This window comes from Crinia signifera, chromosome 6 (assembly GCF_055691185.1).
Source record: "Crinia signifera chromosome 6, ASM5569118v1, whole genome shotgun sequence".
NCBI classification, from domain to species: Eukaryota; Metazoa; Chordata; class Amphibia; order Anura; family Myobatrachidae; genus Crinia; species Crinia signifera.
In genome coordinates this window covers 90,243,693-90,263,279 of record NC_139222.1, presented here as the reverse complement: position 1 = coordinate 90,263,279, position 19,587 = coordinate 90,243,693, and the positions used below count along the sequence as shown (strand labels likewise).

At 45.2% G+C, this 19,587-nt stretch overlaps 1 protein-coding gene across 4 annotated transcripts in view; it reads right to left on the bottom strand.

The window, feature by feature from the left end:
- The window catches only part of SULF2 (sulfatase 2), a 306,266-nt gene that overhangs the window by 230,572 nt on the left and 56,107 nt on the right, over nt 1–19,587 (bottom strand). For all 4 annotated transcript variants that reach the window (XM_083146425.1, XM_083146420.1, XM_083146421.1 and 1 more), the window contains exon 2: nt 11,364–11,398. The gene's annotated coding sequence lies outside the window, so the exon portion shown is untranslated. The remainder of the gene's footprint in view (nt 1–11,363; nt 11,399–19,587) is intronic.

Below are 19,587 nucleotides of genomic sequence, written 5' to 3'. Positions count from 1 at the left end.
AGGAAAACCATCAATGTTTTCACCCAGCAATCATTAGTAACACATTGTTCCAACAAGTATTTCCAATATATAGTAAGAGATACTAATACAATATGAAGAAAAACAAAAAATGGATTTCATAACTGGATGATGATCCAAAACACTCCACCAAAAACACAGAAAAATACTAAACTAAATTAGTTCCATTATGGCAGAGAAAAAGCCCAGATTAATTTAGATCCAATTAAAATGATACACTAATACAAGGAACAACTGTATACAGTATCTGACCCAAACATCACATAACTTATACACTAAGTGGAAGAAAGTCATTGGACACCCTGGTTTAACTCTGAAATAATGGAATCTTCCTGACAAAGTGAATATGGACTCTTCCTACATGTATAAATATGGAAGCAAGCGTCGTAGCAGATCATTTGCTGATAAAATGACGGACAGGAACGCACTTGGTTATCATGGTCGAGCTGCAGCTCACAAGCCTCTGATCACAAAAACCAATACACCACGGAGACTTTGTTGGTGTAAGGAGCGGAAAAATTGGACGGTGGAGCAATGGAAACAAGTCCTATGGAGCGATAAATCACGCTTCACATTGTTTCGATCAGATGGAAGAATGTGGGTATGGTGATTGCCTGGAGAAAGCCTGTTACCCGAATGTGTAGTGCCAACAGTAAAATTTGGAGGTGGAGGCATCATGTTCTGGGGTTGTTTCTGCTGGCATGGCGTGGCTCACTCGTGCAGGTGCATGGGAACATGACATCAGCGACCTACCGAGATATTCTGGATAACTCCATGTTACCTAAGTTGTGGCGTTTGTATGGGAACGACGATTGTGTGCTCCAGGACGACAATGCAACGTGTCATGTTTCGAGGGCTACAATGGAGTGGTATGACGAAAATCGTGTCACCCGACTAGCGTGGCCTGCGCAAAGCCCTGATTTGAACCCCATAGAACATCTGTGGGACGAACTTGAGCGCAGGTTGCGGTCGCGATTGCCTCGCCCTTCTACACTACCACAGTTGGTGACTGTACTGCAGGAGGAATGGCACAATATCCCACTATGTGTGCTACACGAACTTGTGGAAAGTTGACCACAGCGAGTAGCTGCTGTTATTTCTATTGATTGTAAATAAACACATGGTTTCCGTTGACATGTGGTGTCCAATGACTTTCTTCCATGTAGTGTAGTATGTAGGCCTGTGAGGAACAATCACACAAAATCCCTCAAAGTCAATAAGCAAAGAAAAACCAAATAGCTACATAAGCCGGCAGCTACATACTGTAAGCCGGCAGTGCAAATTCTTCACCCCTGTGTCATTTACTACATAAAAAAAATCACTACAATATATTAATTGCCTTTAGATTAGGAGTCTATCCATATACTGTATCTAAAGATGTAAAGAGAGGCAAAATTCATAGGGAGTATAAGGGGCGTAGGGAAGGCGGGCCATGGTAATGCAGGAGGTGTAGCCTAATTGCAGGAGCTGTGACCAAGTCCCTTTCCCCCAAAAAACTTTAATAAATAAAATAATACACTTGGGGCGCCATTTGCCCCTCAATCTGGGGGGGGGGGGGGGGGGGACCATCAGTTTGACCACATCTTCCCTTCTGCAGGCACAGGACAGCTGTTGCTCAGCGGCAGAAGCCCTTCCTTTTCCACCCAACCAATGCAGACCTGCAAATAGCAGATAGCAGCATGTGCTGGCTGCTTGGGGGAGAGAAAGGCTGGCACAAGAGGAAGGAGGCAGACCCAGCAAGGAGGCAGACCCACTATACCCGCATACTCCCACTCCTCATACCTCCCAACATGACCCTCTCCAGGAGGGTCACATTGCTCTGTTTCTGGACTTCTCCCTTAATTTAAGCAAAAAATGATGAAGACACTTGCGCTGTCCTATACTACTGGTCTCCCCAAGCTGGAACCTGGTAGACGTCACTCCAATATGAGGGTGAGGGTAGGGCAAATAGACCACATACGAGGGATTAACCCCCTGTAACTGACCTCTCTGCAAAGCCCTATAGGCACGTAAAGGTTTCTTTTTCCAAATCTCTCTCCAGCCTTTCACTCTAAACAGATTAGAGCTCACCTTATATCTGTGCCCTATGGTCCACAAAAGGTTTCTTTCACTCTGGTCAGTCGGCGGATAGCCCAATTCACTCGGATCCAGATAAGTGGAAAAAACTTTTTATTCGGGTCACAGCAGATATGTACAATCCATAAAAAATGCAGATAAAATTTAAAAATGGCAAAAGCCAATAAAAAAGGGGGTCAATGCACTGAGGGGGTCCAAAGGGAACAAGTCCACCACTTCCCACTCACTGCATTTTTTATGGATTGTACATATCTGCTGTGACCCGAATAAAAAGTTTTTTCCACTTATCTGGATCCGAGTGAATTGGGCTATCCGCCGACTGACCAGAGTGAAAGAAACCTTTTGTGGACCATAGGGCACAGATATAAGGTGAGCTCTAATCTGTTTAGAGTGAAAGGCTGGAGAGAGATTTGGAAAAAGAAACCTTTACGTGCCTATAGGGCTTTGCAGAGAGGTCAGTTACAGGGGGTTAATCCCTCGTATGTGGTCTATTTGCCCTACCCTCACCCTCATATTGGAGTGACGTCTACCAGGTTCCAGCTTGGGGAGACCAGTAGTATAGGACAGCGCAAGTGTCTTCATCATTTTTTGCTTGGATATCGTGTTTTGGGATTGGTAATCCCTGGTGCAGACCCTGCTGCAGTCCTGTGGCGCAGATTATTTAAACAATTTGTTGTACTTCTCCCTTAATTTATTATTGGCATCACCTGTTTTGAACAGGTTAATGGATAAGAAAGGTGTTCCACAACAGGTGCTGGCAATCATAAATAAAGAGGAAAGTCCAGGAATTGAGCATTCTGTCCCTCCTGGAGAGGGTCATGTTGGGAGGTGTGTGTCCTTGTATTCCAAAACGTATCCATCCTCAGTAATCATGACGGAAGGTTTTGTTATTACTATGGCACTACAGCATAATACAGGGAAATGCAGTTTCTGGATAAGTTCTTTTACAATTAAAAGAAAATATATGGAAAATGTGCCCCCCCCTCTTCTTTCATATGTCAGGTTACAGAGAAGGAAGGGAGGTCTGATAATTAAGCGGTGGTGCTTTAATGGCCTGACTGCAACATATAAGGCATACACACCTGGTACTCTCAGCTGTTGTGCAATTATAGCCAGCACTTCCATGCCTTACAATAGCTGGAAACTCACAGGCTGCATACCTCTAACGCACACAATTGGGAATTGGCAGGCCTGGAACCAAATATCATTCCCCATCTCTGAGTTTAGCTACATGCATCACACATTCTATTTCATGTCAGATATCTTCTAGCTGTGATTATGAATAATCAGCCAACGTCTCTTTCATCTCATGAAATGTGCCAGTGCATTCCAGTACTCTCTTTCTCTTACAGAAAGATAACTATGTATTAGGTCAAAGTTTTCTTCATTTTGTATGGAGTGGGGATTTTCAAGTATGTATATATGTGAGGATTACCGTATTGTAGGGGATGAGGTTGAGACTGCTTGGTAGCCTAGAGCATTGGTTCTCAAACTCAGTCCACAGGACCCCACACAGTTCACCTTTTCCAGGTCACCCGACAGATGCATTCATTAATCATTGGCACATTTTAAAAGATCTACAGGTGGAGCTCATTTTACTTGATTCTTTGAGGAAACATGCACTGTGTGGGGTTCCTGAGGACCGACTTTGAGAACCTGTGTCCTAAAGGCACCGGGATCAGCCCCAGCGTGAAAGAGGCTGAGATGTGATTATAAGCAACCAATAATGTTGTGCCTAAGGGCAGTGCCAGATTAAGCCTTTGCGGGGCCCGGGGCACTTTAGACAGAGGGCCCCCCTTGCACTTGTCATTACTGGCCACAAACTGCATGGGAGTATATTACACTGTCAAAACACAGAGTAAAGGCAGTATGAACTTGGTCAATGGGTAGGGGGTATATATATATATATATATATACACATACACACACACACACACACACATATATACATACATACCACATGAAAAGCCTGTGTTTGTCCCTCTGCACCTTACACTGTATGCTCAGTGCTGCCTCTGATTAAAAACCCTCCCATGACTAGGTTGCTGCTGCTGTCCTCCATGGGCCTGAGAAGCATGTAATGGAGCTCCACCAATCAGAGCTCAGCACAAACCTCTGTGCCTCTGCCTTCTTGTGCAAAGTGTCATGGGACTTAGTCAACTCCCAGTGATGCACTGCACACTTGTGCAGTCAGTGTGCCTTGACACCCGATGCTCAGCACCATTAATCATTGTCACATTGGCAGATAGGTGAAGCTACAGCACTACCCCACACCCATGCACAAGACCTTTGGCTAATTTTTTTTTTTTTAAATACATGCCAACCACAGGGGGCCATTAGCTAGAGGGGGGCCCAGGGGTACTGACCACCTTTGCCCCCCCTTTAATCCGGCCCTGCGTAAGGGTGACCTCATTGCTAATTTGACCCCTGTCCGCAATACTGCAGCACCCCAGAAAGAGTAAGAGCTGTATAAGTATTGCTATTAGCAGGGCCGTTTCTAGACAATTTAGCTCCCAGGGCAAAGAAAGAAAAATGCGCCCCCCCCCCCCCCCAAATACATAACATGACATAGAAGAAATTGCACGCGCCTTCGGCGCGCGCGTCGAAGTAGGGGGTGTGGTTTATTTTAAAAGGGGTGTGGTTTAATATAAGGGTCGTGGTCTAGCAGGAAAACTATTACCTTAATCTCACTTTTGCAACCTGCATGTCCCGACATTGGTTACCGCAGGAATTGTCATTGTCCTCCCGCACTTAAGTTGGCGGGCTGAAGGCCACACAGTGACATAAAAATATAAAGGCCCATACAGTGACGTAGGGCAGGATGTATTAATATACATCGCCGCCCTTCGCCTGGCAGCCGCCGCGATGCTGCCGCATAGGTACACATATGCGGCTAACATCGGGTTGCGGTGACAGAGACCCCCGCGATACCTGTGATGTGGTCTGCGGGGGTCTCCGTCACATCCCGGCGGCTGCCAGTGTCCCCCTGCGTCTCCTCCTCCCCCCTGCAGCCGGATGTCCTGCCGGCTGTGACACCTGGGGGAGGAGATCAAAGGAGGACGGGAGGGGGGGGGGGGACGGGAGGGGGAGGGGGGGGCGCGCGGACGGCAGACGGCGGGCGGCGAAAGACACCAATGTGGCGATACCGTGCCTAGCGAAAACGGGGCGGACGGGTATTGATACATAGGAAAATACGGTAAAACGGGTGTTTTACCGCATTTTCCCATTAGTACATCCCGCCCCTAGTACGCTTCACAGATCAAGGCCAAACAATGACAGGCTACTTAAATCATTATACACTATTTATCCATGATGCCAATTACACATGACGCCGCATACCGTGTTGACAATTACAAATTATGTCGCACACCATGATGACAATTACACATCATGTCACACACACCGTGATGACAATTACACATTATGTCGCACACCATGATGCCCATTAGACCCCACACTGATGGCAATTAAACAATTACTCCCCACACCGTAATGCCTATTACACATTCTGACCCACGCGCCGCTGCCGCACAACAGATGCCATTTACTAATATGCCCCAAGTGCCAGATATGCCCCCACAGTGCCATACATATATGCCCACACAGTGCCATACATATATGCCCCCACAGTGCCATACACATATGCCCCCACAGTGCCACACATATATGCCCCACAGTGCCAAATATGCCCCCACAGTGGCACACATATGCCCCCACAGTGGCACACATATGCCCCCACGGTGCCACGGATATGCCCCCACGGTGCCACGGATACGCCCCAACAGTGCCACACATATGCCCCCACAGTGCCACATATTCCCCCAAAGTGCCACACATATGCCCCCACAGTGTCACACATATGCCCCAAAGTGCTAGAAGCAGCACAACTCACTGACTGGGTCTCCCCCTCCGCTGCCATCGTTGTTGTTGCTGCTGCTGCTTTGCTTTCCTGGGGAGGGGAGGGGAGCGGAGCGCATCGCACGCCTCTCCTTCACTGTGTGTAGCTGAGCCGTCAGCCATTCATAGCTCGCGGGCTGGCTCCTGATTGGCTGCCGGCCCGCGAGCTCACTTATTGGCTGACAGCCCAGTGAGCGAGGGGAAGGAGAGGCGCGCGATGCGCTCCCCTTCCCTGGGAAATCAGCTGGGCGCTTGAGCGGCGCTTGTGGCGGCCGGGGAGAGGGGGAAGAAGGGAGGCAGCAGCGTTAGGGGGAGCTGACGGGCGCCCCGGCTGTTAACAGAGGCGGACAAGCCGTGCGGCGCCCCGGGCTGCTGCACGGCTTGTCCGCCTCTAGAAACGGCCCTGCTATTAGGAGGAAGAGGAGTCCCCTATAAATGAAATCACACAGCAGCCATTAGATTGGGTCACTTTTAGAGCAGTGAGGTGGCTATAGGAGAAATCCCTGTAGTAGAGATATGATCTGCATATGTGCAGGTAAGAGTACAATGCTGACTGTGTGTCTGTATACTGATGCCCCTTGTGAAGGGGTACAGATGTGTGTGTGTGTGAATATCTGAACATTGCTGCCAGCAATGGGGCATCTAACTAGATCACTTAGAAAATGCCCCTACATCGCTCCATGTGCAGGGGCCGTAGCAATAGCGATGCGCGGACCGTGGCATTGCTATAGCCCAGCGATTAATATTCAGCATTCTTGATAAATCTAGTTACATTGCTGGTCAGTGCCAGTGTTCTCACCGGAGAACACTGGCCCTGACAGATCGCTCAGCAAGCATCGCTGACACATCGCTGCGCCACGATATGTGCTGAGCGATCTACCAACATTCATATCGCTCAGCACAGTCGCCACAGTAGGCCCCTTTAGAGAACAGAGAGAGGCAAACTGGGTGTGAGGCATTTTGTACATTACATGAGAGGAGAAAAAATAAAGGCAGAGCGTATTAGCACACAAAGGAGGAATAAGGTACTTTCACTAGGTGTAAAGATACACAGATAAGAGCAGTGAGAAATGTCATAGTGAACTACAGGCACTAGCCAGCAAAGGACCAAGTTGACCTATATATGTAAGGTGCAAAACATTTATTGTAACTGGGCTTTAAGGGCGGGAGGTACTAAAGGGAAAATGCAGTAAAACGGGGGTTTTACAGTATTTTCCTATGTACCATTACCCGTCCGCCCCGTCTCCGCCTGGCAGGGCGGAGACGGTGGCGAATCCCCAGCTTTTGCTGGCGATTCCCTCTGCAGCGGTGACACTGCGGAGTGGGGACAGAACATACAGAAATGCAGTAAAAACCCCGATAACGGGGTTTTTACCGCATTTCTGTGTTCGAGAATCGCCCCCTAAGTCAAGTATTTAAGCAGGAGGTAGAGGAGAAGCTTGCTGTAACCATATTTGTGTCTTTCAGAGATGTGCTAGAAGACAGAAATAAAGAAATATATTTTTACATATGGCCAGCGCTCAAATCGTTTAATTGATAACTGTTGTACACTATGTATAGCTGTTTTCTTAATATACAGATATAAAATCTGCATGGGCAAGGTTCCCCTTCTTGGGTATTGCCCACATCCCAGAGAGGTAGCCTGGGGATCACAGGTGGTGTATCACAACATATGCACCTTGGACCAGTGATGTAAGTTTGTCCCAGTTGCCCGGAGGCAAGATAAATATTGGTGCCTCCCCCCACCATAGGTTCACAGGTTCTAATACAGGGTGTGACAATAGTAGTAGTAGTGTGTCACATTCATTGTCCTGCTAGGAGGGGGAAGTCAACCACAGAAGATATCGACAAATACACTGATTCAAACAATATAGGGGAGATGTGTCCCCTTGGTAGCAGGAGCCCAGTGGCAGATGACTCCAAAATTGCCTCCCAGAGTTACGCCTCTGCCTTGAACCACAATCTTTGGTTCAATGTGGGATTCGGATTGTCAGAATCCTAGGCCGGTTTCGGTCAGCTTGCCTGCAACTCGACACGCAGTATTCAATGTTCCTCCTGTCAATTGGTGAAAAGTGGGCGTGTCAGTCCAAAAGGGCCGTGGATTAGTGAGATAATCAGTCGTAAATTCAACATTCCATGGCAGTTTCAGATAAAACAGATCCGACTTGTTTTAAAGTCGGTTCTGTTTTATCAAAATCCGACTTTAATTCTGTCGGAAATGGCAGCATTGAACAGGCGGCTGTTTCACCTGTCCAAAATAGTGCACAACATTGAATACCAACCTCAATCTATAAGGCAGGGGTGGAATGCATACTGCACCAGAATATATCTCTTTACTTATCACAAAATATCTCCCATCTCGACCACGCCGCTCTGCACAAGATCTGCGTCTCTCTTCTGCACAGATCACTAGCTCCCATTCACTATTACAGGACTTTCATCGGGCTGCTCCCATCCTATTGGAATGCCCTTCCACGCACAATAAGACTCTCCACTAGCCTCCAAACTTTCAAGTGTTCCCTGAAAACTCACCTCTTCAGGCAAGTCTATCATATTTAAAGTCCACATGCATAACCCTCTGAGGCACTTACAGTATGTATTCTATAGCTTTTCTTCTGGACGTGCACCTTGGTGGGACTGCTATGCTATTACTGATGCCTGTCCTTGTGTTTCCCTCCTATATCCCTATAGATTGTAAGCTTGCAGCAGGGCCCTCCTACCTCCAAGTCTGTCTGTTGTTACCCAGTTTGTTTTATCTCTGTTTAAAATGGTAAAGCGCAACGGAATCTGCTGCGCTATATAAGAAACTGTCAATAAATAAACACTGGCAGCTTGAGGGACTTGTAAAAAGGTAGCCGCTTCCCTTGCACACTTCCGGGTGTTCACTCTCCGCTCCGGTTGGTCAGACGGACATGTGTCTGCGTGTCAATCAAAGTGCCTTGGCATGTCACGAGTGACACGCGTGTCATAGGTTAGCCATCATGGGTCTAGGCGCTGTGAAACCTTGAGCTACTGTAGGCAATAAATGTAATACTCGCTGGTAGCTTTAGTTTCTGTACATAACGTAAGAAATAGTTGGACAAATGAACTGTAACCTTAAGGCACAACTGTATGAGTAACACCTCAGAGAAGGCCCGAGATCTAAAGGCCCCCATACACTATGAGATTTATCTGACCTGTAAAATTGCATCTGATTTCCCTTGAACTTCCCCGGCAGCTTCCCAGGAGGCCTACATACAATTTGACACTTGATGTGCCATTTTTTTACATCCAATTTGTGTCAGATAAATCACATGTGATTTATCACATGTGATTAATCACGTGATTTATCTGATGCAAATTGGATGTGCCATGAGATTTATCTGATGGGATGGCCCTAGGGAGTGGCCTGAACAGTGCTATACCTTGCAGGTATTATGCTGCCCATACATATGTGAGATATTGTGAGATATTGCATGAAATCATTCGATTTCGGCCACATCTGGCCGATAAATCGAATGATTGCATGCATTTTGAAGGGGACATTCGACGCGATGCGCAGGTATGCCGTCGAATATCGCATCGATAGATATTATGAGCTGCACATAATATTTATCGAATTGCATGAGCAATCGCATGTGGTTTTTAACCACATGCGATTGCTCAAATGCAATCAGCGTTGGGACTAGAGCGGTGACCGGAGCTGGCAGCAGGGACCGGAGCTGGCGGCGGCTGAGGACCGGAGCTCTGGTGGGGACCGGAGCTGGCGGAGAACAGGAGCGCACGGTGGCGGCAGCGGAGGACAGGAGCGCTGGCGGGGAGCGGTGTACATACCTGGCTGGGGACCGGAGCTGTCAGGCGGCGGGACTCAGCAGTGGCAGCATATGACTTTGAAACACTGGATGGCCCTCTGATTGGCTGAGGCCGCTGAGAGAGAGCTCTCTCCGCCAATCAGCGTCCGCCTGAATGTGAGGCCGCTGATTGGCTGAGAAAGCTCTCAGTCTCAGCAGCCTCGGCCAATTAGAGGGCCGTCCAGTGTTAAGGGGTATACAGGCAGCTATTTGGGTATAAGCGGGTTATATATGTAGCAACCCCCTGACACACTAATGTTGACACATGGACAGATGTGGACACAGTGATGCCTACACACAGACAGATGCTGAAACATGGAGATTAACACAGTAACCCTGACATTTTGACACACTGATGCCGACATACAGACAGATGCTAAGAAATGGACACAATTATGCTGACACATAGACAGAAGCCGACACGCTGATGCCAACACACAGGAGCTCACACAGCCAAAGGACACTGACACATTAACCCCAAACACGCTGACACACAGACAGATACTAACAATACTAACATACCGACACACCAATGCTGACACATAGACAGATGCAGACATACTGATGCCGACACAGACATATGCAGATACATGGACACTGACACAGTAACCCTGACATGATGACACATGGATGCCGGCACGCATACATATGGTAACACACTAACACAATGATGCCGACACACAGACATCTGTATTACACATATAATATTGAATTCGGGTGAAATCGGCCCAAAATCGCATAGTGTATGGGGGCCTTAACAACCTGGCTATTTACTGAAGTTTAGGCTCAATCCCACCCTCCAACTCTCAGCAAAATCCAATGCAAATTAACAATGAATAACATTAAATGTTAATTCTAGATCTATCTTTCTATTATAGTTCACACACTTTATTGCTTTATCACATCACTGATTAAACTTCATTGCTTTACTTATGTAACTACGAAGACAGAAACTACAATTATGTAAGACTCTTGCAGAGTGATTTGTAGAATTTGCATCCTGTAGCGTTAATTAAGTCTGATTTTCGGAGCATTTCTGTAAATTTCTGTATGCTCATTATTTCTGCTTCCTAACATAATTTAGCAAGAAATATAAATAATTTAAATCGGATAACAAAGAAAAGTACACAAGAAAAAGACTGGGAAAAACTAAAGTCAGAAAATCAGACCTGTTACATACACTGCAGCAGAAGAAAAGATTTGTATTTTTCTTTTTTTCTTCATTTTCAAAGAATTAATTCAGCGTTTGAGGCTGGAAAAACATGTTATTAAAATGAGATTTGAGTGCAGTAAACTGTGCACAGTTGTCTCTGGAGTGTGAAATTACTAACTGGAGGAAGATTTCACAGAGGTTTAATCTCCCTGAGATACTGGAGCAGGGGGGGATTTTAGATACCGGCCACTTTACCAAAGCCTCTGGCCTGCCAGTCAGTCGGCCAGTGTGTCTCCACATGTATAGATATACTGTAGATCTTACATCTTCTGGGCTAGCAATGCAGTCTCACAGAAACAAAATTCACAGGAAAAAAAATATTTGCTTACCTCCAGTCCCACAACATACATTAGGGAACTCCCAACTGCAAGATAAAAAAAAAATGACAATATATTAGTGACATCTCTACATGATTATGGTTTAAAGAGAGTGTAAATATGTGAGAATATAATGCAGATATACCTAATTTCCTGGATATATATATATATATATATATATATATACAGTGGTCGAAGTGGGGCGGTATACGGGGGTATGGCATACCCCCACTTTAATCTGAAGATAAAAAGAAAAAGTTTTTTTTCCGCCTCAGGATGCTCTCTGATCACTCAGCAGCACATATTGTGCTTTTGTAATACCCCTGTACAACGGGGCAGTCTGGCAGGGGACGTTGATGGACAGGGGGGTGTCCGAAGGTGCGCACTATATTCACTCTTTACTTTTCCATATCCCCCACTTCAAATTTTCCACTTCGACCACTGGGCCCCCTTTACACTTCAATACAAACTTGTTGATTTTGAAACAGTCTTCTGAGTGCCGTCATTTTTTCATATTGGATATATATATATATATATATATATATATACTGATTGGTTTACACCAGAGAAGGTGGCTTAAATTAAATAGTTTCAAAGACCTCTCACCAGCTGAGGACTTACCTACTTTAGACTCACAAAAATGGACCCATCAAATTTTTTGGGTAGTCTACACCAACCCCAGAAGAGTGGGTGGATCTCTCACATCCACCCATTTGATAAAGAAATGGTCAGGATGGGGATTTAATACCCAATATTGTGGCTCCATAGGGGTTAGGCGAGGCTAGCATGATGTGAACTGCATCAAGGATCCGCAAGTCACTTAATTTTGCAATGACAGGAGCGGCGGGACCTTATAACTAGAGTACAGCCTGGTTCCAGAAGTGGAGCAATATGCAATAAGATATATTTCCCTTTATACTAGGGATGGTTATCAACCATTTAGAGGATTCAAAATGGTTGATGGTATATAGTCAATGTTGGATACTTTTACCATTGATGGTGTATAACCAGATGGTTATACAGCATTGATGGTACTTCTGAAACTTTTGCTTTAAACATTGATTTTTGTTTCCAGCTCTAGCATGTGCTCTTTCAGTAATGTCTGGGCATAAGCAAACCATAGTCTATACTATAATGGGCCAGATGTACCAAGCTTGAAAAGTGATAAAATGGAGAGTGATAAAACCACCAACCAATCAGCTCCTACCTGTCATGTTTGAAAAATTACAGGTACAGTAGGAGCTGATTGGTTGGTGGTTTATCACTCTCCATTTTATCACTTTTCAAGGCTTAGTACATCTCGCCCAATAACCGATGAAACACACAGCAAATAGCACAACACGGGGTGAAAGCTCACCTTTGTGTAATAATGATAACTAAAAGTAAAACTTTAAGAAATATTAACAGTGGTGATACAATATGGGCAGAACATAATATATTAAAAGTGCTACAATGTAAAAATGAGGTATGACATACACTGTATGAATAAATGCTGCAGATGCGCGAGATTCCTTTTGGTAACACAGTGTGGTACCACCAGTGTCTATTACAAAACTAAATCCTAAATAAATATGACACAAGATTACACTAGTCAACGCTATTGTTCTGTGCAAATGGGACAGAGAACCCCACTGCTTTACTGCAGAAACCCCTCAGGTTAAAAGACCACCACAGCAGGTCTGTGCCGACCTAACAGACCTTGACAGAACAATCCGGATTGATCTGTGGGACACTGATAACAAAATACCCCAAACTCTTATACTGAAAATAATCAGCTTAGAGAGGAAATCTTCCTAATACAATTATATAATGTGCCGTTAAATTATCCCCAGATAATGTCAGCATTTCCTGCATTATCCATGACTGATGTTATCCATAGGACCGGTGGTATTCCCCTCAGAGGACCAGTTCACTGATGTAATTGTAACTTAAACAGAATGCTAAAAATCATTCAAAGAAATAACAAAAAATAAAAAAAAAATGATGTGATTCAGTGATATATTTGTTTTATCCTATCTAAATAGTATAGAATATCTTTTGCTATGTGGCCATGTGGGACATATGCCATGTTTACATAAATCCTATACGTGACTGGTCAGCAATTTGGTTTACACTAACAAAATCATCCACCCAATTAGTTCTGTAATAATCTGACAACCATATGACGGTTTATTCTGGACCTCAAGTCTTCTATTCGATAGTGAGACAGGTGGCTCTCTCCAAACACATTGACACAAGATACATCTAGCCTACTTTCGCGTTAAACAGCCTTTCTAGACATGCCATGGGGACAGCAATGGCAGGGACAGTCCCGGGCTTCGCCTGGAGAGGAGACCCCTTTATTTGGTTATTGGGGTGGGGTGGGGGGGATGGACCTGGCCCAGGCTGACCAGACAGGTTGCTCATGCTTTGGCCTCCCCGGCCTTATGTAAAAAGTGGAATGACACCGCTGGCTGTTTGAGCCCGTTGCTGGTTTCCGGAATACGGGGGGACCCCTACTCCTTTTGTTTCCTGTATTTTGGGAACCAGGTCTGGGCCAAGTGCCTGGTATTGGTTATAGAAATACAGGGCCCCAGCTTTCCCCTCCTTGTATTTCTGTAACCAGGACCGGCTTTAAGAGCCAGGTGCTGGATATAGACACAGAGAAGCATCGCAATGATAGGACTGATCCATGTGATGCTGGCGGGTCATACGTATTTGGCTGCCAGTTAACTCAGCAGCCAAATACAAATCACTTCACCATCAGAAAATACAAATCCGGAGAATACGGCAGTTGTATTCTCCATTCATATTTTTGGCCGATTACGGACGATTCCGGTCGTACATGGGATCGGCTGTAAATCGGCCATTATAGTAAATTTCCCCCTGTGACTTTCACCACACAGAAATTAGTTTAAACATGTACAAAGGTGCAGATTAAGCACAACAGGATACAGATTCAGACTACACCGCTTATTTATACACACCTAACTGATCAGTGCAACCTAGCAAAGTAGTTTTGTGGTTTCTAGTAATTTTATCTGTTTGAATTAAATTAATTTTGATGGAAAAAGACACTTGGTGCGGCTTAGTCTACCAGGCCCTGGAGCTCAGAGTGGGCCTGTTTGGCACTAGTGAAGCTGCAATGTACGGAGACACATCTGCATTTCAAATGGAACCTTTTTTTTTTTTTTGCTGATATCTTTTGCCCAATTCACCTCAGTCTTTTCCACTTGAGGCTGTAAATATTGAAAAACATGCTCAATAGAAAGAGCAACACAATCCAGGCATTCTGCAATATCATGGTAATGCAAAAAATGTGTTCAGGGGCTCTTTTATACCGTGCTTTTGGAAGTACTACACAGTTTGTTTATTGCACAGGGTATAGATCAATAATCAGCCAACAGCTACAAAAGCTTATTCATGCACATTAATTTTGCAGCAGAGACACTGAAAAAAGCCCCTCATTCAAATTCTGCCACTTCCGTCTGCTGGCCCATTAGCTGGAAGTGCTATGGAAAACACACACTGCTGAAATAATATACATAAGGGGACATTTCTGAGGCTCTGTCACCAGTAAATGAACCGTATGCCTTTTCCCAGGACACCAGGACACAAAGAATGAACCTGGGGGTTAAATGGGTCATTAGCAAGTGAACAATACAGGCCGCTACAGATTTAATTAAATTCCAATTCCACTAAAGAATAAAATAGAGCAACCCGTTCTCACAGCAGGAAAACAAGACGCTTATCAGCAAGATGATGTATCTGGGATACCAGGCGTACGAGCTGCCATGTTGGATTGTGCCAAAATGCCCACGCTAATACCAAAAGACAGACATGGATCTTCATATACTCATTAAAAACTGTTTTTATGTAAGTTATTTTGCTTTCCGCTATACAGTACCTCATTATGCTGGATTCTCTTTTAGGCAGAAGTATTTACAAGTAAACCACTATAGCTTCTGCTAGCCAATATCACCAAGTGCCTTTGTCGTCATCATCATTTACTCTGAGAATCAGCATATAATGGGGGTAATTCAGCCGTGAATTTGCAGCGGACAAATGAATGTGCTTGCTGTGCGAATGGATGGGTATGGCTAAAAATCTATTCGAATCCGAGCGAATTTGTCAAAAAAACATCGTAACAGGCTCACCATCGACTGACCTTTTACACTGGGTACAAGTCACCACAGGCTACCTACTCGGCGGTCTGATGGAGAAAGGCATATCCAGGCCAGAAGCGGACGTCACACACCCTCCCCTAAGCCCTCAGGCACGCCTACTGGTTTTCCAGATTCTTGGGAAAATATAGCATGTTTTATTCCAACAGCAATAATACCTCACAAGAGCGGTATGCGATCAACAGGCAGACAATGTCTAGGTCGACAGCCACTATGTCAATAACGAATGGTCGACAGTGACTAGGTCGACAATGACAAAGGGTCATCACAAGCTTATGGTCGACATAGACATGGTCAACATGAGTTTTTCACTATATTTTTTTTTTAAGTGGATTTTCATACTTTACCATCCAAGTGGACATAGAGGGCGGGATGTATCAACGCTTACCGTGGCGTTGACATCCCGTTTTCGCGTTCGTCACTTGTTCGCCTGATGTATTAATAAAGTTTTCGTTTTCAGTTGTTGAAAAAACTCCGCCGGGTGGAAGTATCGCGGAGTTTCCGGCGCGACAAATCCTCCCATTGGACAGCATTGTAGCTGAAGCGCTGTGTGATGTATTAACATTCGCAGCGCTCAGCTTCTCTTCTATATAATTCGCCTTATATTGCTGGCGAACTGTTGTGTCCTGTCAGGGTAAAGTGTAAGGTAATTTCTTCTGGAGGTGAATGTAACGGTTGTCCTGGTTTTTTATGTGGACAAGAGGCACCAGGAGCCATTGAGGTGTGAGGCACTGTGCAGTGAGCCGTGTGCCAGATGGGATTAGGGTAAAGGTGGGTGAGGAGGGTGGCATATGAGGGCATATTCAAAGTAGGGCAGGGCGGTCTGCCCACATGGGCGAGGTGTGTGTGTGTGAGGCACAGAGCAAGCAGGAGGCTTTTTAGGTGTGAGGCACTGTGACAGATGGGATAAGGGTGGGTGAGGAGTGTGGCATACGAGGGCATATTCAAAGTAGGGCAAGATGTGAGTTGGGTTGTGGTGAGAGGCATGTTATTTAAGAGTTGTGGGGCATGTTAGTTTGTGGTGAAAGGTAAAAGGTGAGGGTTACTATTAGGGCGAGGTGTGAGGCACAATGGGGCGGAGGTGATAGGGGAGAGATGACGAATGGGGTGAGTCCTGATGCAAACGCGCGAAAACCCGCCCAGCCCCTGAGCGCATCTGCGCATGACAATAAAAAAACGTCATCGCGCATGCGCAGTGAAAAAAAAAAAAAACGAAAAGATTTCGGGAGAGGTCTGCATTAGCGCGGACCAAAGATATGCATAAAAACATCGTAAATAACGCGAAAATCATCGCAAAAGAATCGCGAAAAAAGCGCGAAAAAACGGAGTCCACTTCACTACAGAAAAGTGAATATTGATACATCCCGCCCAGAGTGAGAATATAATCCTGTGCTGAGCCAGGCCAGGGGACGCGGTACACTTATATGGTGTCCATATTGACAGACACCAAAACGTGAAAAACTCATGTCGACCTTATCATCCTTGAGTATGCGGACCATATCAAGGTGTCGACATGTACAGATGGAGTGCCTCTCAGCCAGCGCCAGGGACTCAACTGAATGCAACCCGCTGGCGATCGCCAGGCGGAGAGTTGCTCCATCTGAGTGGGAGGCGCGAGCATCTCACACGGACGCGCGTCCCAGTTTTCGGGTGGCGAGGGACAGGAGCCCTGCCCGTCTCCACTTCAGGGAGATGGGCAGGGTTAGGCGGGGGGGTTGGGGAGGCGCTGGGGACTGGCGGACAGTGACCGCGCAAGTATCCTCTTCCGGCGGCTGGGGGTTGGTGATCCGACCGCCAGATCCCTGCTGAAAGAAACTGGCTCCAAATGTACATGGCCTGGATAAATCACATGTAAAAATTGCACATCAAGTGCCAAATCCGATGGAAGGACTTCCGAAAAGCTGTCAGGTGAGTTCAAGGGAACATGGACTCCTGGGCGTTGGGCCCCTACTGATCTAAAAATGTATTGGTGTTTATTGAGCTTGACCAACTGTGGTTGTAGTTATTTGCGGATATATTGAGGTCTCAGTTCATTTTGACAACCCAAAGATTGAAAGAAACCAAGAAGCAGCTTCAGCAGATCAGGACTTATACACCAACAAAACCACAACAGCGCAATACAAATCCATCCTACTTCACTGCTCCCAAGCATAATATAAAGAGCTTTATATAGAATGTATATAAATGGGAGGCATTTGTGTTTATGCTGAATGCTATGAATTGGCTGTGATTAAACTTCTCCATATGTGTATTTAGCTGTGTTTTGTCTACCCTTAGTATTAATTATTAAAGAACTGTTGTCATGTTGCAGTCAGCAGTGAGGAAATGCAAGCTGGGTTCTTGTCATTGACAGAACACTTCTGATATGCTCTGTCCTCTAAGCATTGCAGAACTGGAAACGAAAACAAATGTAAGCCATTACAGGCTGAGCTCTGGTTGGTGCTACCAGTAAAGAAGGGCCCTTTAAGCAAGGTTTTAAGACCATAGAAAAAAGAAAAGGAAAAATCAATTGACTCCTATTTTCCAGAACGCAACACATCAGCAAAGCAGAGTTCGAGTATCTGATAAAGCTACAGCCGCACAAGTTCTCTCACATAGATAGCAATGGTCTTTATTTAGGTGGAAAAGTCCATCCCATTTGCTGGTTCTGTTGCTGCCTGCAGATGGGCATGACTGTCATACAGGGGGAGATGTATTACACCGAGCACAGAGAGAGAAAGCAGAGAGAGATAAAGTAAAAACAAAGCAGCTTCTTGCTGCCATTTTTAAGGCTGCCTGATTGTAACGCCTCATTTTATTTTGCTCTGTGGATTGACACGTCTCCCAAAGTGTATCCAATCAGATGCAATTAAATATTGTGAATGAATAACTGGAATTTCTGGTGATGTTTTATTAGATCTCCCTTAAACAAATATTTTTTTTGTTCAAAAACACACAGGTTTAGTGAAACCTGTATGTTTTCACCACTGCAGCCACCGGAAAGTCAACACTTATTCGGGATTTTGCTTGGCCTTCCTTAGGCAGGTGAAACAAAATCCCCATTAAGATGTGGCTCGTGCTGGCTTATCAGGCTAATAGGACACTGCCCAGTGAAGCAATTACCTACGATCAATAATCACAGTTAATGGGATAGCCCTCTTCATTTGCTGTGACTAAAACCATTGCATTCCTTGTTTTATGGAATGGAAATATAACATTTCTGAGGCAACATCGGCATGAAATTATGTGTGGTGAGACACAGAATAACCTTTCAAGGACAATTAATTAATTTTGTATAAAATATAACTATCTATATTGGATAATATACTATTGCACCTGCCCTGTACATCAAAACAGACCCCCCTTTCTGAGCTTCTATAGAACAATATGTGAAATGAGACAACAGACTCATTCCGCACTGCGTACACAGGGCTTTAGGAAACAGGGTTGATGCAATTCCCTTTGCTCACAAGTGCTAACTTCATTTGCTAAAGAAAACTCCACACAACACTAGGCTGTGTAAACTAGGCAAGAAAATAACAGATTATTTAGTATCTGATCTTCACGATTCTTCTGTACGCTCTAGTCATACACGTGGGGGTTCAGCCTATGATTTATAAATGCACTGTATCTGCTGGGTAGTTATTGTGCCCAAAATGACCCGCTAGATGTACATAACTTCTGTAGCTGTAAACATGGCCGAGACTGTGACTCTCTATCCAGAGTTATACAGGCCCCACCATGCTCGTTATACACAATTCCCTAATCTGTCTGCAGACAGGCACAATGCAGCGGCAGCTCTGGCAATGTGGCTCAGCTCCGGGTTTCTACGCACAAGTTAGTGTGTGATTAGCAGTGAAATACTCATTTTTGGCACTGTCAGAAATCACAGACTGAGGGAAGCTGGGAAACATGTTTCGTTTTGTATGATGGCGATTCTGCCTAATTAATATTAAAAGAAGCCATGTTCACAACAATCCATCACTTAGTAACAGTAAGGAGAAGTGCCAGGAATATATTAAGGGGGAGAACACCTGGGCTCCTCCAAGGCATTAGGGTTTACATCTTGGGCTTATCTGTACAAGTAGGAATGC